Below are 18,230 nucleotides of genomic sequence, written 5' to 3' on the forward strand. Positions count from 1 at the left end.
CATTCTTAAATCCTAAGAGCCGATGCAGGATGTGCGACCTGCTCTACAGTGGGAGGCGCAAATACCGTCTTATCTCGTTTCTAAATCAAGTTAGAACTGGTTCCGAGTGGTCTTCCAGGTAACTCTTCCTGGTTTCCCCAATCGAGCTGCAACAGACCTTACAGCATTACTTTTCCATCTGCACATCCTGTCCATTTCCCCTGGGACCTCCCTTCCCAAGCCCCATCTGAGTAATTTACTCCTCTGTCAGCCTCAGAGCTGTTTTCTGAGGACTCTCCATCACCGTCACCCTGGTCCTTACACCCCTGGGTCTCCTGCACCCCTTCCTTCACACACCCTCCTGGCTTTGGAAGAGCTACATCCTCTAGTAGCTTCCTGAGAAAAGGAGTGTGAAAGGTAAAGTGTTTGAGGCTTTGCATTTTTCAAGATTTTATTCTCGATGACTAAAGAAAATAAAATCATGGAAAGTGGCAGTTTGGAAAGCCAACCTTGACTGAAGGATTAGTGTTGAGATGTGGAAGAGGAGTCTTCTTTTAGTTATACTTTGATGCTATTCTTACTGTTTCCTTTGAACAGCCAGTTCTTCATAAAGTCATACGCGCATCATTTAAAGCTTTGCATTCTCCGAAAGCATACACTAAAAATAACAGGGCATATGGGATAAACAGGGTTGGGGCAGACCACACCACCCAACTTTATAACAGGAGCACCAACAAAAACAACAAACAACTATTAAAAAAAAAAAGCTCAGTCAATCTCCACTAGAGCCTGCCCTATGCCGCCTTTGAACTTGGGAGCTTGCATTTTCCTCTTTGAGATATAAGGGCATTTGTTTCTAAGTGACCAGATTTCTCAAAATTAGAAATCTGATTTAGGAGCCTTCATCTTTTTTTTTTTCCTTAAACACAAAGGAAAATACTTTTGCAACTTCCTTCTTTGTCTTCATGGCTTTACCAGATAGCTTAACGTTGGGAAATGCATAGCAGTTCCTGAAACCACTAACCCAGCCCTTGCTTTCACTGAAGGAAGGTACCTCTGTAGGATTTCTTTCTTAAGGTGTTTGCATATTGCTATGGCTTGCTTTTTAATTGTGAAGAAAGTTTGCTCCCGGCCTCTAACACATGTGATAGTAGAACAAACCATACGTTTTGTCCTTTGAAAGACGTCAGGGCAAACACCACCCCTAGAATCTTAACACTGTTTTGGTTTGTTTTTTGCATCCTGTTTCCTCAATCCTCTCTCCATGTTTCTTTTCTTTTTTGCTCTACAAGCCAAAAAAAAAAAAGAAAAAAGGCTTGATTTAGTAGTATTGTGTTCAGCTGTAAACAGAAACCTAAAATGAAGAATCTTAAATAAGACAGACGTTAACTTTTTCCTCACATAAAAGAAATTCAGAACTAAGATCATCTAATACAAAATTCCTGCTGTGCTCCAGCCATCACATCCACATCCCAGACAAAAAGAAGAGAAAGAGCAGATGGGCCTAAAAGCCCCCCTTTTTATGAAGTGTTGGGGAATGGGAAATTTCCCCCTCTGCCCCTCTCAAGTTCTTGTGGCTGGACCCAATAAAACTAGCACAAGACAGATTAACAGGAGAAAAAGAAGAATTTTCATCTTGCACACAGAGGCCTCATAGAAATGGGGCCTAAGAAGTGGCCAAAGCAGGCAGCTTTTATACTTTTTAGACAAATAAACAATACATTTGTGAGGAATTGACAGGACAAATAAGCTTAGATTCGGGTGCCCAATTAGTGAAGAATGTAAACTCAGTTTGGGCTTTGCAGTCGTCAATTACAGAAGTAACTAGGTTTATTTACAGAGGCTTCTTGGCCCTGAGATCCAGATCTTTGGTGGCAAGGGTGTCTTTCCACCTCCATATGCAGGGAGAGCACCTTTCACATGAGACTATATTTCCTGCTTTTGGGTAGACAGAAGGGCGGGTCAGAGTATTCCTCCCGTGTTGGCCATTTCCTAAGTAACTTGAATTCAAATTAATCAATATGCCACGTGAGGCACACTTACCCAACAGAAGCCTTCTGAGAAGCTTCAGAGACCACTTAAATTATATCCCACTGGCCACATCTAGTTGCAGAAGGGTCTAAGAAACAGCGTCTCGTAGCCAAGCACATTTCCTGGGGTTTTGCTATTAAAGGAGAACGGAGAATGGACCTTGACAGGCAATTGGCATTCTTTGTCACAGTATTATTTCAAAATATTTAATGCGTATTGAGCATTTTTTATACGCCAGAAACTGTCAAAGGTCAGTAAAACTTGATTTCTGTCAGTAGAGATAATGAACATGTGCAAAGTTAGTCATAAAAATTCACGGTAAGTCACACAACGAGGATTTAAGCCCAGTCATGGGTGTACCGCCAAAAACCGCATTAGTTTAACTTTTCTCTTTATATAGAGAGATTGCCACTTGATTTCCAGTCACAGCCAGGGGCAGAAAAATCATCTTGAAGCAGAATTTTCTTACACAGGAGGAGGAAGAACCAGTTCCAGTTCAGTTCGAGAAGTCAGAGACTTCTTGGAGGAAAGGAAGCTATACTCTAATCCTCTAAGATTTGAAGTTATGGAGTCTTCTAGAATCAAAATGATGACTTAGATAAAATTTCAGGACTAGGTATAGAAAATAGGGCCCCCCAAACAGAGTTACTGTAAAGTTAGATGGGGGACCAGCTCTGATACTGAGTCAGAGGAGTGGTGAACGGATAGTGCATCTGGGCCCCGTGAGGTCGGGTCCTGGGATGGGCCCAGTCTCCAGAACGCACCTTGTGCTTGGGAAGCACCCACCCACCTGAAAGAGCCTGTTGTTTCTAGATGTAGGAGCTGGGGTGCAGAACTGTAAGGACATAATCCTGGAAATTTCCTTCCCCTGTAGACCCACGGCCAAGAGTCCCTGGGGGAGCAGCCAGAGCAGAGGAATGAGCCCGGAGGACCAGGCCTTCCTCCCAGCTTGCAGGCATGGTTCCCTCAGGGCACGGGGCCCTTCTTTGCTTGCTTCATTTCCCCCACCTTTCTGAACAATATTTCATCTCTCACCAGCCCCAGTTCCATGCCTGGGCCGTTCTGCATTTCCAGCAGCCAGTAAGACGCAACAGCGCTGTTCCACGGAAGCGCACGCAAACCTCCACACTGCCCCATCTGTGCAGTGACAGGCACCTGTCCGTTCTCTTGAGCCTGGGGCAAGGAAGGACGAAGCAGGTTTACCTGAACAGCTTTGGCCGGTTTGGCTGGGACGACCTTTCACTGAAGATGGCATGGAGAATAGGTAACCCGCACCCAAAGATCACTACTGCTGGAGAAAGATGCCACCTGCCTTAGCTTCCTGTTGCTGCTGTAGCAACGTATGACAAACTTAGTGACTTAGAACAGCACAGATTTATCATCTTGCTGTTCTGGAGGTCAGAAGTCAGAAATGGGTTTTATGGGCTGAACTCGGGGTGTTGGCAGAGTTGTATCCCTTGTGGAGGCTCCGGGGGAGAAGTCATTTCCTTCCCCTTCGGGAGGATGCCAGCATTCCTTGACTCAGGGGTCCTTCTTCCATCTCCAGTGCATCCCTCCAAACTCTGCTTCTGCCACCACACCTACCTTTCCCCTCCCTCTTATAAGGACCCAGGGATGATGCAATAGTCTCTCCATCTCATGATCATTAACTTAACAGCACCTGCAAAATCCCTTTCCAATGTCAGTGGTGCTCTCTTGCTTCTTGTATTTACTTATTTGGGCTGGAGCTGCTGTGAAACGTGCTTTGCCTTCAAATCAGCTGCTCTGCCTATGCTTTGGGCTAACACTTCCTTCAGGCCTTTTTTCTGGTGGGGCAAAAAGCAGCTCAGCACCTGTGCACGTTGCCTGTGCACATTCTCAAGTTCTGGGCATTGGAACGTGGACATCTTGGGGAGGTCGTTGCTCTGGCTACTACACCACCCTAGCACATGTGGCCTCTGTGAAGAGAGATTGTTTAGCTTCCTGCCTTGGACACCACTCCCCATGGCCACCTGTGACTCAACCGGCAGGCCGTCTGCTGCTGGGAATTCACTGAGGCAGGTCCTAGTGGAACAGACCCCTCCCCTCTGAGACACTCAGAAGCACCTAGGCAACCTGTACAGGTGCCGAGCTGCTTTTTGCCCCACCAGAAAAAAGGCCTGAAGGAAGTGTTAGCCCAAAGCATAGGCAGAGCAGCTGATTTGAAGGCAAGCACATTTCACAGCAACTCCAAGCGCAATACAAGAAGCAAGAGAGCGCCACTGACATTGAAACATTAATTTCCAATAGCTAATACATAAATATACAGATATATATTTTAGCTGTTAAAAGTAAGTGAACATCTGAAAGAGCAGGTTGCTTCTAGGTGTAAGAATTGGAGTACAGAACTATTAGAACATAATCCTGGAGGTTTGCTTCTATGTATATATTCTCCTTATATATAATTTCAATAATATATACATTTCAAATATACATAATTTCAAATACATATATGTGCATATATACCTACATATCTTCTACGTCACAAGAGAATGAAAATTAAATATAGAGGGGAAAAAAACCCTCAAGCCAATAAAAGTAGGAAGGGGATAAGAAATAAAGTGATAACTGGAAACTAAAAAGTAGGATGGACAAATAAAAAGTAGAACGGACAGATATGAGAAACTAAAATAAACATGAAAAGGATAGTTTCATTCCGTTAAAAGACAGAAGCTCTCATTCATACTGTGATAAACAAATTTCAGCTCTTTGGTCTTTAAAAACCACACATTAAAAATTTTTTAATTGTAAATATGGAAAAGATATTCAAGGCAAATACTGATATAAAGAAGACAGGCTAACAACATAAATATAAAACTAATTTGACTATATGGCATAAAGCTTTTATTAATGAAATAGTCATTCCTTAATCATGAACCTATTCATTTGTCCCTGGGTATCCACTGGGGGCAGGTTCCAGGACCCCTCATGGGTACCAAAATCCAGATGCTCAAATCTCATAAAATGGCATAGTATTTGCATATAATCTGCATACATTCTCCCATATACTTTAAATCATCTCTAGATTACTTGTAATACCTGATACAATATAAACGCTATGTAAATAGTTATAAATACAATGTAAATGCTACGGCAGTGTGCAAATTCAAATTTTGCTTTTGGAACTTTCTGGAATTTTTATTTCAAATATTTTCGATCCAGGCTAGTTGATTCCACAGTTGGAAAACCTATGGATACTGAGGGCTAGTTGTATATACCTATCAACACAGCTTCAAATATACAGCGACCAAAAATCGACGGAACGATGAGGAGAAATTGACAAATCCTCAACCACAGCAGGAAAGTTTATAACTCAGAAATCAAAATATCAAAGGATATAAAAAAATTTAATATAATTAATAATTCTTATTAAAAGAGATATAGAACCTACTCTTAACATGTAAAAACATACAGTACTTTATTGTGAAATCCACATGGAGTACTCACCAAACTGATGATATGTTAGGCCACACTGAAAAATTTTAAACAGAGCCCTAAAAGCAGAATTCATAAAAGATCACATTTTCTGACCACAAGGAAATGTGGAAATTCACAACAAAATAATAATAAATCAAAACAAAACACACCTCTTCCTTTCGAAGATTTACAATCATCCTTTTAAACAGTTAACCCTTGAACAATGTGGTGCTGACCCCCAACTCAGTCAAAAATCTACGTGTAACTTTTGACACCCCCGAAACTTAACTACTAATAGCCTCCTATTGACCAGGAGCCTCACCGATAACAGTAGATTAATACATATTTTGTTTTATATTATATACTGTATTCTTGCAATAAAGCTAGAGACAAAGTGTTAAGAAAATCATAAGAGAAAACACATTTACAGTGCTGTACTGTATTTATGGATACAGTAAGTTTACGTCCACTGTTTACAAAATGAATCATCTGTCAGTACCTCTATCAATAGTCTTGGATGATACATAACATGCAGTGTTTTGTATTATAACAAAAATACTCATATTTACAAGTGTAACGATTCATGCACTGATAATGAAGCAGCAGCAATATGACTGCTCTATTGTAGCCTCATGTAATCAGTACGATTGCTTCACAGTAGCTCAGCCTGTACACTAATGAATTTTTATAAAAATTTCATGGCACACAGAATTAGTCATATTCATAATACAGTATTGGAAATACTGTTACACTTTAAAAAAGAACACTTACTCGTGATGGTAGGCTGACATGCAGTTCTTCCAATTATGACAGAGAGGCATACTGTACTGTAATTCTTCGAAAGCAAAGTTATAAAACAATAAGAAAATATTAAATATCACTTACCATATGCCTATGTAAGGACAGGCTAACCACTTCAATACAAGTCTTGCACACTTTGTTTTCCATGTATATTTTTGTATATTTATTGAAAAGAATCTGTGTATAGGTGAACCCACACGGTTCAAACCCTTGTTGTTCAACTCTTGGGTAAAGAAAAATAGAAACAAGGGTTTTAAATTTACTTAGTGTATTATTTTTCTATATCAATTAAACATAAAAACAAAACCCATACTAAATATTGATTGTTACTAACCATTTTTAACAAAGTTGATGGACTTGATTTTTATCATTCATTATTCAGATTAGAATCAAACTTTACTTGCTTAGTCTTACACATTTTTGTTTACATAAACCAGGGAAACAATTTGATAGAATCTGCCGAATAAACCAGAATAAGAATTCACAACTTATTATGTGCCAAAAAGAATTATGTGCCAAAAAGATTTAGGTAAAAAGGGAAACTTCGCTTTGTCCAAATGAACTACCTAGGAACTAAGCCACAAAGTGCAAAATTAATGGTCAAGTAATACCGAACATGCAAGATGAAAGAATATATAGTAAATATAACTTAAGATCTGGCAATCATTTTTTTTCTTTTTTTTTTTTTTTTTTTTTTTGCGGTACGCGGGCCTCTCACTGCTGTGGCCTCTCCCGTTGCGGAGCACAGGCTCTGGACGCGCAGGCTCAGCGGCCATGGCTCATGGGCCCAGCCGCTCCGCGCCATGTGGCATCTTCCCGGACCGGGGCACGAACCCGTGTCCCCTGCATCGGCAGGCGGACCCCCCAACCACTGCGCCACCAGGGAAGCCCTCTGGCAATCTTTTAAGTTGCTCCTTTATTTTCCTTTTCCAGTATGTTTTCCTGATCCTCTTGCTAACAGCAACTACTCTTCAAGGCTGGACTTCCATGTATCATATCTAGAAGAGACTCTTCCCTCTCCGAGAGGTGGCATGACTTTTAACTATCTGATATACCCTTATACTTAGGAAAGACTGAGTGTGTACCAGCCTCCCCTTACTCGGCGGCCTCTATGTGCAGAAGCAGGCAAGGACTCTATGTATTAAAAATGCCCAGTAATGTTTAGGAGGTACCTGTGGGAAGAGGCTGAGCTGTATGGGAGCAAACCCACCTCCAAAGAAGTGATCAAACTTTTCTTTGAAGTAACTGATAAGAGGAACCAATGCGCTGAAACGAATAATGTTGGTAATTGGCGTCTACACATTCAACTTTGAAGCAACGTCTAGGATGAGTGGCGATATAGCCAACAATATTTGAGCATGAACTTTTTTTAATTGGAGTATAGTTGCTTTACAATGTCGTTAGTTTCTGCTGTACAGCAAAGTGAATCGGCCACATGTACACAATATATCCCCTCTTCCTTGGATCTCCTTCCCATCCAGGTCACCACAGGGCACTGAGTAGAGTTCCCTGTGCCACACAGTAGGTTCTCACCGGTCATCCATTTCATACATAGTAGTGTATATATGTCAATCCCAATCTCCCACTCCATCCCACCCCCTCTTCCCCCTTGGCATCCGTACGTTTGTTCTCTACATCTCCATTTCTGCTCTGCAAATGGAGAAATGGAGACAGAAATGTCTCCATTTCTGCTCTGCAAACAAGTTCAGTTATACCATTTTTCTAGATTCCACATATATGCGTTAACGAGTATAAATAAATTTCTACCAGCAAGGCAAACTATTCGCTAAGTAAAGAAATTCTTTTTCAACTTTGTATTTGTGGTATATAACAGGGATGCCGTGTGGAAATGTTTCATTGCAGCCAATCCTTAAAAATTCTGTGGACTAGAGAAAGATGCAAACCCGGAATAAGAATACATAGGAATAAACACTGACATGGCTGTAGGAACGGATGCGCTGGGACTGAGGTCGGATGGAGGGTGGGGTATGGGTGAGGAAAGGTGTGGTGGGTAGGGACTGCGGGAATCTCTGGGCAGGGGGTGCAGCTGTGCACAGCTCACGGTGCAATGTGTCCGAGTTTCCAGTATTTAGTTATCCTTGTGGGTTAAGTTTTCCAGCATAACACCTGTGCCCAATCAATACCTGTAGTGGACCAGGTACAACCTGTGGAATGATGAAACGTGTTCAGATGAACTGGAAAGTAGTGTTTCATAATGAGTCACGGTATGTTACATACATGTCACACAGGAAGCAGAACTGATAACAGCCAGACAGTTAATAAGAGATGAACTCAGTTCTAGGGTATGACATCAGAATCCCATGGTATGTGAAGATCTGAAACCTGCCCAGGAAGTTTCCACATCCTCAGAAGTATCAGTTCTCTATTCTTCTAACCAGAGGTCTTCGATTTTTAACTTATGCTGGTGACTGATGGCTTCCCTTTCTACATGGCTAATCCTACAGGAGATTTTCCTGGCTCGGTTTGGGAACCCTGGCATTTCTGTCACCACATCTTCTGAAAAATATCTGCCTTGCTCTAAGCTTCAGGGACAGTGGGGGCCATACTGTACCACTACTGCTTGGGAAAATGCCGGGCAGTTCTTACATTGATCCAAAGAATGATGAACGATGATTTCATGAAAGCAATGTCATTATCAATTATCAATATTGCTTTGAGGCCACAGCCCGAGAGGCTATGGGAAATATCTCCTCATCGGCTGAAGGAAAATCAAACACCTCAGAAGGAGAACTTGATGTTTGGATCAAAACTATTAGAGCCAGAAATAACATCACTGGGCTCACCCGCTTAAAATTTAGATCATCTTTATCACTTTAAACCACAATAAAATAACGTTATCTACTACTGTATAAAAACTCAATACGATATAGAGGCCATAAAGTTATTCATTAAACAAACCTAAAACCAGGGTGGACACATTGCCTAATTAGTAACCAGTTTAGAACTCACAGATGGTGATCCCTAAGCAGGCGGGTGAAGCCACCCATGCAGGACAGCCCTGCCTTTGCATGTCATTATTTCACTGTTGCAGCTGAACCAGATAACAGCTATTTTCTTGCACTTCGTCTTGGCTAATGGCCAAATGCAAGGATTCATTATGCCCTAAAGACATCCATCAATTTCCAATCAGTAAACGCTGAAAAGTAGACTAGGCTAAGGAATCTTTAGAAATCATGTCTCACCAGCTAAGGTTTCTTGGCAATTTGCCATGTCACAATACTTCATTTGGGAAAAAAAGGTAGACCAAATAAATTGTCACTTAGGAGAGCAGAGTTCCACACAATTTGAGGCCACGCCCTCAAGAGGAAGTTTAAATAAATTATAGCAAAAGGAGGAAAAAAATGAGATGTGTTGCTGAATCCTTATAGCTTGCTCTAAGGCAGGGAAATTCACCCTTGCTTGCTGACTTGGACCCACATCTTTCAGAAAACTGAAGAAATCTGTCTTTCGGTACTCCGAGAAAAACTGAAAAGTTATGAAGTTAAACATTATCACCGCCAATTATTTCTGGATTCAATGACCAGGCTCTTTCACAGAGTTGGTCTGTGAAGGTCTCTCCTGTTTGTGTCTCTCCCAAGACATAAAAAGAAATAAAAAGGGGAGTTTCTTCACTGTACACAACTCTGAAACGATGTTGAAGAAGTCTAAATATAAGATGGTTGGGAAATCACAGCAAAGAATATTCAATTTCTTAATGATCTTAAGTGAAAAATAAATGGGACTGTCTTGAAAAACTTTCATCTGAAGCCTGTCTCTTGGCATTCTGAATCTCACTGCCTTATGAAAAAAAATTTACTTGAATACTGTAAAAGGAAAAGGGTGTTTCTGCAAGCTTTGGTTAAGAATTTAAAAAGTGTTAAAATAGCATTCAATGAAAATATAGCCTTAAAAACAGACATTAAAAAACTAGAAAGATTGAAAACGAACTAGGCATATAATTCAGGAAGAGAGGCAAAGTATTTCAAATAACCCCCCAAAAAACAGAAGGAATCAATATAAAAGCAGAAATGAAACAGAAAACAAAAACAGATTTGACCAATATCAGAAGTTTGTTATTTGAAAAACTCACTAAAATAGATAAATCTGATGAAGAAAGATACATGTAAACAACAGTAGAAACAAGAAAGAGATTTAAGTACAGGTATAGAGATTTTTTTTTTCTTTCCTCCTTCAGTACGCGGGCCTCTCACTGTTGTGGCCTCTCCCATTGCGGAGCACAGGTTCCGGACGCGCAGGCTCAGCGGCCAGGGCTCACGGGCCCAGCCGCTCCGCGGCATGTGGGATCCTCCCGGACCGGGGCACAAACCCGTGTCCCCTGCATCGGCAGGCGGACTCTCAACCACTGCGCCACCAGGGAAGCCCGAGATTTTTAATGTTACATGTATTAAGAAAGCCCAGTAGGTACATCTCTATTAACACACTTGGAAATTTAGATTAAATGATTACCCAGAGAATGTACTGAACTGGCTTATTGAAGCAGCTGTTTATTAGGGATGACAGTTTAAAGTAGCTCATTTTTTCCCTGAACAGCCGAGGATTGCGGGCAGATCCCACAGTTCCTCGTCTTACGCGCAGATTATTTTCAAAGTTTGATTTCTTTAGGTGCAGTTTAAGCCTCTCCCCTCCAGCTGATAATGTCTGCCTCGAGCTTGGAAACCTGCAGTGAGAAAGGGAGGGGCTTCGACCGTCTTCTGCCTCCTCCCTGACCAGCCCCTGCACTGGAGGCCTGAGGTTTAGTACAGCCTCCGGCCCCGCCCTCCCTCCAGGAAAGGAGAGTTGTGGGTGGAGCTTAGAAGCTGGAGCGGTTGTCATCTGGTCTCCAACGTCTATTTCGGTGCTTTCTCCGATGGTACGCTCGGTATAGTCTTAGCGCCCCTGTCCTTGGGGGACCTCCTACCAGCAAGCCCTTTTTTTGTAACCCGCCCTCAGCTCCTGCTTTTTGAAGTTTCATCCCACGTACACCCTTCCTTCTGGAGCCGTCTCCCTCGTCTCCCCCGGACCATCCTTTTGGGTGTGTCCTTTTCAAGATGACTAAACCAGAGACTCCCTCTGCCCAATTCTGGCCGTAGAGGCTACTTCTATGAAGGTGTCTCTCCTCTCACTCTCGTGGCTCCAGCAAGTCTATTAGCTGTGTCGTCCAAATGCCAGGGGCACATGACAAGCTCCCGGAGTAGTTCTTTGAAACCCCGATTTGGTTTCAGGTGAGGGAAGAAAACCCCTCATCCTTCCGTCATCTGGGGAGCACACAGCACATCAACAATTATCAGAGCAACTTCACTGCTAACCTCTTGAAGAATTCCTCCTTTCCACTAAAACCCCTAAAATACTAGACAAAAAAAATCTTCTGTTTAAATGTCTAAGCGATATTTTTCTTGTTAACTCTTTGTCTTAGGATGCAGCCTTCCGGGGCTCCTGGCTATCTGTGCCTTGGTTGCGTGCTCTAGCTTGCACAAATCAAATTCCAGTTCTCCCTCTCGATTCTGATTTTCCATTTTCTGCCTCAGTCATATATTCAACCAGAGTCAGCTCTTGACCAGAAACATTCAAGCCTTCCTATTGAACCACAGTCCCCAGTATAGATTCTCACGGTGAGTTTTTATTTCCTGCTACTTCACATTGATGAACTTAAATCTCATCATAGATGGATTCTCCAAAAAGTAAGAAAAATCAAACCATCTTCAAGCAATAAAGCATTCAACAGATCCAGACTCAGATGACCATGATGTTAGAACTGACAGGGAATTTAAAATAACGATGATTAAAATGTTAAAAGATCTAGTGGAATAAATGGACAGCAGGCATTAACAGATGGGGAATTTCATTAGAAAGATGGAAACCATGAAACAGTCAAGTGGAAATGCTAGAAACAAACAAACATGGGATCAGAGATGAAGAATTTCTTAAGTAAGCTTACTAGCAGCCTGGAAACTACAGAAGAATCAATAAACTTGAAAATAAGTCAGTAGGAATCACACAAACACAAAGAGAAAAACAATAAGGAGTAACTGTGGGATAACTAACATACATGTAATTGGAGTCCCAGAAAAAGAGAAAGGGGCAGAAGAATCCTTGAAGATCTAACAGGCAAGAATTTTCCAAAATCAATGAAAACACAAGCCAGATTCAAGAAAGACAAAAACCCCTAAAAACATCACTGCCAAACTGCTGAGAACCAAAGTTAAGGGGAAAATCTTGAGGACAGTCACAGGGGAAGCACATTACATAGAGATCCAGCACCACCGCCTGGCAACAACCGTGTGGTCAGCGTGAGTCAACCAGCAGCTGTGACTGGCAACCTGACCCACTGCTGGGTTTCTCATCTCTGTCCGCATGCTACAAAAAAAGAAAAGCTCACGTGGACTCGTCCTGGTGTCTCTGGGTTCAGAGCTTCTCCAGGGTCCTGCACCTTCCTGGGCTTGCCACCTTGTTTTGAGAACACCAGTGCCTTGGCTTATAACAACGGAATGGAGGTTCCACAAGCCTAGGTTCTGGTGGCTCCAAAGTGTGGGGTGCAAGACTGGGCTCTGTTTCTACGAGTTGGGTTTATACAGTGCTTTCTAGGATTCTAGTTCATGGTTCCATCAGTGAGTGTTAGGGTGGGTTGCTTCTAGTTTCTGTAACTAGAGGAAGTGTCAGTGTATATGGCTGTCCACTAGAGGGAGATATAAGCATTAAGTTTTTAAAACATGACGCAGAATCATATTTCTAGCACAAATATACATTAGCAAAAAAAGTAATAAATGAACTCTAATACAACAAAAATTTAACTTCATATTACCTTCTGGTTTGTGCTATGGTTGTAACATGTTTAATATTTCCTAAAATACACATTAATAGGAGAAAAATCAAGCACATGTAAGATAAACATTATTGCTAGAGACATTTTAGGATGATAAAAGGGTTAATCAAGAAATTATAGGTATATATTCACTTAATATTCACTTAACAACAGAGCCCCAAAATACATGAAGCAAAACTGACCGAACTGGAGAGAGAAATAGGTATTAAAGCCTCTATTTTTGTAGAATTGCCTAACTTTCAATAACAGAATAGATAGGAGGCCAACAGGGATAGAATACTTGAACAACAGTATAAGCGAACTAGACTTGACGTGTCTAACATATAGGACATGTCACACAACAACAGCCGAGTACAACATCCTCTCAAGTCTATGTGGAACATTCTCTGGGACAGATATATGTTAGGTGAGAAAACAAGTCTCAATAAATTTAAAGATTTGAAATCCTACAAAGTATGTTCTCTAATCATGATGGGATGAAATTAGAATTCAGTAACAAAGAGATTTGGGAAATTCACAAATATGTGGAAGTTAAACAACACACTCTTAACTAATGGATCAAGAAGAAAACAAAGTAGAAAATATTGGTACTTTGAGATGAATAAAAAATACCAAAATTAATGTGGCAAAAGCAGTGCTTACAGAGAAACTTACAATTGCATATATTAAAAAGATTTCAAACTAATAACCTTTCATCTTAAGAACCTAGAAAAATAAGAGCAAGATAAACCCAAGTCAAGCAGCAAGAAGGAAATAAGTATCAGAGCAGAAATAAATGAAATTGAGAATAGAAAACAGACAGTCAACAAAACCAAAAGTTGGTTCTTTTGAAAAGGAAAAAACTGAAAAATCTTTAGCTAGACTGACAGAGAGAAAGGAGACTCAATTTACTAAAGTGAAGAATAGGAGACATTACTACCAACATTACAGAAATTTTTTAAAAAAAGGAATGGTAAGAACAATTGTATGCAAGAAAATTAGATAACCCAAATGAAGCAGACACATTGCAGAAAGACACGAACTATCTAAATTGACGCAGGAAGAAATACAAATTTGAATAGAACTTTAACAAGAAAAATATTGAAGTTGAAATTAAAAAAAAATTCGTGAAAAGCCCAGAACCAGACAGCTTCGTTGCTGAGTTCTACCAAACATTTAAATAAGAAATAACACCAATTCTTCACAAATTAGGAGAGATCACTTTCTCATTCCGATACCAAAATCGGATAAAGTTATTACAAGTAAAATTAACTACAGACCAATATTCCTTATGAAGAGAGATGTAAAAACTCTCAACAAAATACTAGCAAACTGGGCTTCCCTGGTGGCGCAGTGGTTGAGAGTCCGCCTGCCGATGCAGGCGACACGGGTTCGTGCCCCGGTCCGGGAAGATCCCACATGCCGCGGAGCGGCTGGGCCCGTGAGCCATGGCCGATAAGCCCGTGCGTCCGGAGCCTGTGCTCCGCAGCAGGAGAGGCCACAACAGTGAGAGGCCCGCGTACCGCAAAAACAAAACAAAACAACTACTAGCAAACTGCATATAGCAACATATGAAAAGCATTATACACCATTACTAAGTGGGATTTATCCCTAGAATGCACAGGTGGTCCAACGCACAAAAAATCAATTAATGACATACATCACATTAATACAATAAGGACAGAAACCATGATTATCTCAATAGATGCAGAAAAAGTATGCATATAAAAGAGGATGAGTCCCAAGACCAACACCCTTTCATGATAAAAAAAACACTAAAAAAGCTAGAAATAGAAGGGCACTTCCTTAACACGATAAAGGGTATCTAAGAAAAATCAACAGCCAACATCATACTTAATGGTGGAAGAATAAAAGCTTCTCCCCTTAGATCAGGAACAGAACAAGTGCATCTGCTCTTACCATTTCTACTCAACACTGTACCGTAAATTATATCCAGGGCATCAGGGCAAGAAATGACATACATATTTGAAAGGAAAACTATTTTCAGAAAACATTATCTTGTACATTGAAAAGCCTAGGGCTTCCCTGGTGGCGCGGTGGTTGGGAGTCCGCCTGCCGATGCAGGGGACACGGGTTCGTGCCCCGGTCTGGGAGGATCCCGCGTGCCGCGGAGCGGCTGGGCCCTGAGCCGTGGCCGCTGGGCCTGCGCGTCCGGAGGCTGTGCCCCGCGGCGGGGGAGGCCACAGCAGTGAGAGGCCCGCGTACCGCAAAAAAAAAAAAAAAAAAAAAGAAAAGCCTGAAGAACCCACCAAAAAAACTGAGCTAATAAACCAGTTCAGAAAATGCAAAAAAACCACCCCCAAATCAGCTTATTTCTATATACTAACAATGAACAATTTGTACATGAAACAGAAAAAATTCCTTGTCAATAGCATAAGAATAAAATAACTTAGGAATAAATTAAACAAGAAGAGTGGAAGATTTGTAAACTGAAAACTACAAAACAGCACTGAAAGAAATTTAAAGAAGACCGAAATAAATGGAAAGACATCCCATTTTAATGGATCAGAAGACTTAATATTGGTAAGATGATAATACTCTCCAAATTGATCAGAGTGAATGCAATCCCTATCAAAATTCCAGTTTGGGGCTTTCCTGGTGGCACAGTGGTTGAGAGTCCGCCTGCCGATGCAGGGGACACGGGTTTGTGCCCTGGTCTGGGAAGATCCCACGTGCCGCGGAGCGGCTGGGCCCGTGAGCCATGGCTGCTGACCCTGCGCGTCCGGAGCCTGTGCTCCACAACGGGAGAGGCAACAGTGAGAGGCCCGCGTACCGCAAAAAAAAAAAAAAAAAAAAAAAAAAAAAATCAGTTTTTTTTTGCGGAGATTTACAACTTAGTTCTAAAATTCATATGCAAATGTAAGAGATACAGAATATCCAAATCTTCAAAAAGAACAAAGCGGGGGCTTCCCTGGTGGCGCAATGGTTGAGAGTCTGCCTACTGATGCAGGCGACGCGGGTTTGTGCCCCGGTCCGGGAGGATCCCATATGCCGTGGAGCGGCTGGGCCCATGAGCCACGGCCGCTGAGCCTGCGCGTCTGGAGCCTGTGCTCCGCAACGAGAGAGGCCGCGATAGTGAGAGGCCCGCGTACCTCAAAAAAAAAAAACAAAGCGGGAGGACACACATTTCCTGATTTCCAAACTGACTACGAGCCTACAGTAAAAGACTTGGGTGCTGGCATAGGGATAGACCTAAAGATCAAAGGGAAGAAAAGACGCCAGAAATAAACCCTTACCTGTATGGTCAATTGGTTTTTCAAAAAGGGTGCCGAGAGATTTCAGTAGAGCATTCATTTCCACAAACAGTGCTGGACAACTGAATACCCACGTACAGAACAGTGAAGTTGGACCCCCAACCTCATACCATATACAAAAGTTAAACACAAAATGGATCAAATTACCTAAATATAAGCGCTAAAACTATAAAACTCTTTAGGAGAGAACATAAATGTTATGTGTTCATGACCTTGGATTTGGCAGTAGTCCTTAGACACTCAAAATAAACAATAAAAAGACAGGGACTTCTTTGGTGGCGCAGTGGTTGAGAGTCCGCTTGCCGATGCAGGGGACGTAGGTTCGTGCCCCAGTCCAGCAGGATCCCACATGCCGCGGAGCGGCTGGGCCCGGGAGCCATAGCCGCTGAGCCTGCGCGTCCGGAGCCTGTGCTCCGCAACGGGAGAGGCTACAACAGTGAAAGGCCCACATACCGGAAAAAAAAAAAAAAAAAAAAAAAACCAGGTAAATTGGACTTCAACAAAATTGAAAACCTTTGTGCGTCCAAAGATATGAACAAGAAAGTGAAAAAGACAACCCGCAGAACAGGAGGAAATATTTGAAAATCATATCTGATACACATCCTCCCAAGATTTACAAGGGGCCAACAACCCCATAAAAAGATGCTTAACATTTTTGGTCATTAGGGAAATGCAAATCAAACCCACAATGAGTTATTATTTCACACCAAATAGGATAGCCGTCATTAAAAACATAAAGACAAAAGTAACTGTTGACAAGGACATGGAAAAACTGGAACCCTCTTACCTTGCTGGTGAGAACGTAAAACAATGCAGCCACTTCGGGAAACAGTCTGTCCGAAAAAATTAAAACATAGCGTTACGGAACCAGGCTCACTCGCCCACAGCACAGCAAGCCAAACGCCCAGACACTAAGACTTGCCGCAGAGAAAGGGCTTCTTCACCAGGCAGGCAGGCAAGCCTCAACCCCACCAGCCCCAAGGACGCCAAGGCTTGGGCTATTTATGGAATGAGCTGAGGCGTGGGGAGTGAGCGTGGAGACGTGGGGCAAGGTGATTGGCTATAAGGGAAGGGGGAGTCAATCCTCGTTCTGAGCAGGTGCAACTAAGCTACGAGCTTCTCCATGGGATGCCTCTTCTGGGAGTGGAGTATTGGGCTCTCTGAGGTCAAAAGGGCACCGATCAGAAATTTGAGTGCGCGCAGCTGGAGGGTCGGGGGGTCTTGACCAGTCTTAGCCGGCTCAAGCTCAGACTGGACACAGCTGAGTCCAAGTTCCTGAAAAACAACTCTGGCAAGCAACTTGTTTAGGCTACGTGACCCTTGGAAGACAATTAAATCAAGCTTGATCAGGGAAGGCACGTTACAGTTCATTATTTCTTAAGTTACCGTTCAGTGGATCCACTGATGACTACCCTTGCTTTCATTAGAGTCACCATATGACCCAGCAAACCCACTCTTAGCTGTACACTCAGGACATGTGAAACGTATGTGCCCATGAAAACTCGAGCGTGGGTGTTGGTAGCAGCACTATTTATAACCAGTAAAAAGTGGAAAAAGCCTCAGCAACCCCCCGACTGGCTGCTTCATTCTTTCTCTCTCTCCCTGAGGTCTCTCACCCTCCCGGGGAGCTGGGCTGGGCCCAGTGGGTCCAAGGACCACTGTCCTCACATCTTTTCTCTGTCCAGTTGAGCTTCCTGGATAAGCTCCGGAAGGCTCCGGTTAAGGTGAGCCTTAACAGCAAAGCCACCATTAGCCTTTGAATGTAGCCCCCAGGCCTGCTTTAACTCGGGGACAGGCAGTCCCCTGTGGTATGGCGTGGCAGGGGCTTGGAGCCCGAACTTCACAGCAGGAAGCCACCCGTGAGTGGAGGCAACTGTGTGTGCATCTCCTAGTGCCACCATGTGGGTTAC

At 42.4% G+C, this 18,230-nt stretch overlaps 1 long non-coding RNA gene across 2 annotated transcripts; it reads right to left on the reverse strand.

The window, feature by feature from the left end:
• Nucleotides 1–73: 73 nt before the first annotated feature.
• LOC307176330 lies at nucleotides 74–17,408 on the reverse strand. Of its 2 annotated transcripts, XR_013824718.1 has the most exons (7): nucleotides 17,108–17,408; nucleotides 6,331–6,469; nucleotides 5,476–5,522; nucleotides 2,023–2,143; nucleotides 1,146–1,264; nucleotides 489–637; nucleotides 74–146 (listed from the first exon to the last, which is right to left on the reverse strand). It is a non-coding gene; the product is annotated as an uncharacterized lncRNA (long non-coding RNA). The 2 variants fall into 2 exon arrangements; XR_013824717.1 differs by lacking the exon at nucleotides 489–637.
• Nucleotides 17,409–18,230: the final 822 nt, after the last annotated feature.

Source organism: Stenella coeruleoalba (genome assembly GCF_951394435.1).
Source record: "Stenella coeruleoalba genome assembly, chromosome: 17".
Taxonomy (NCBI): Eukaryota; Metazoa; Chordata; class Mammalia; order Artiodactyla; family Delphinidae; genus Stenella; species Stenella coeruleoalba.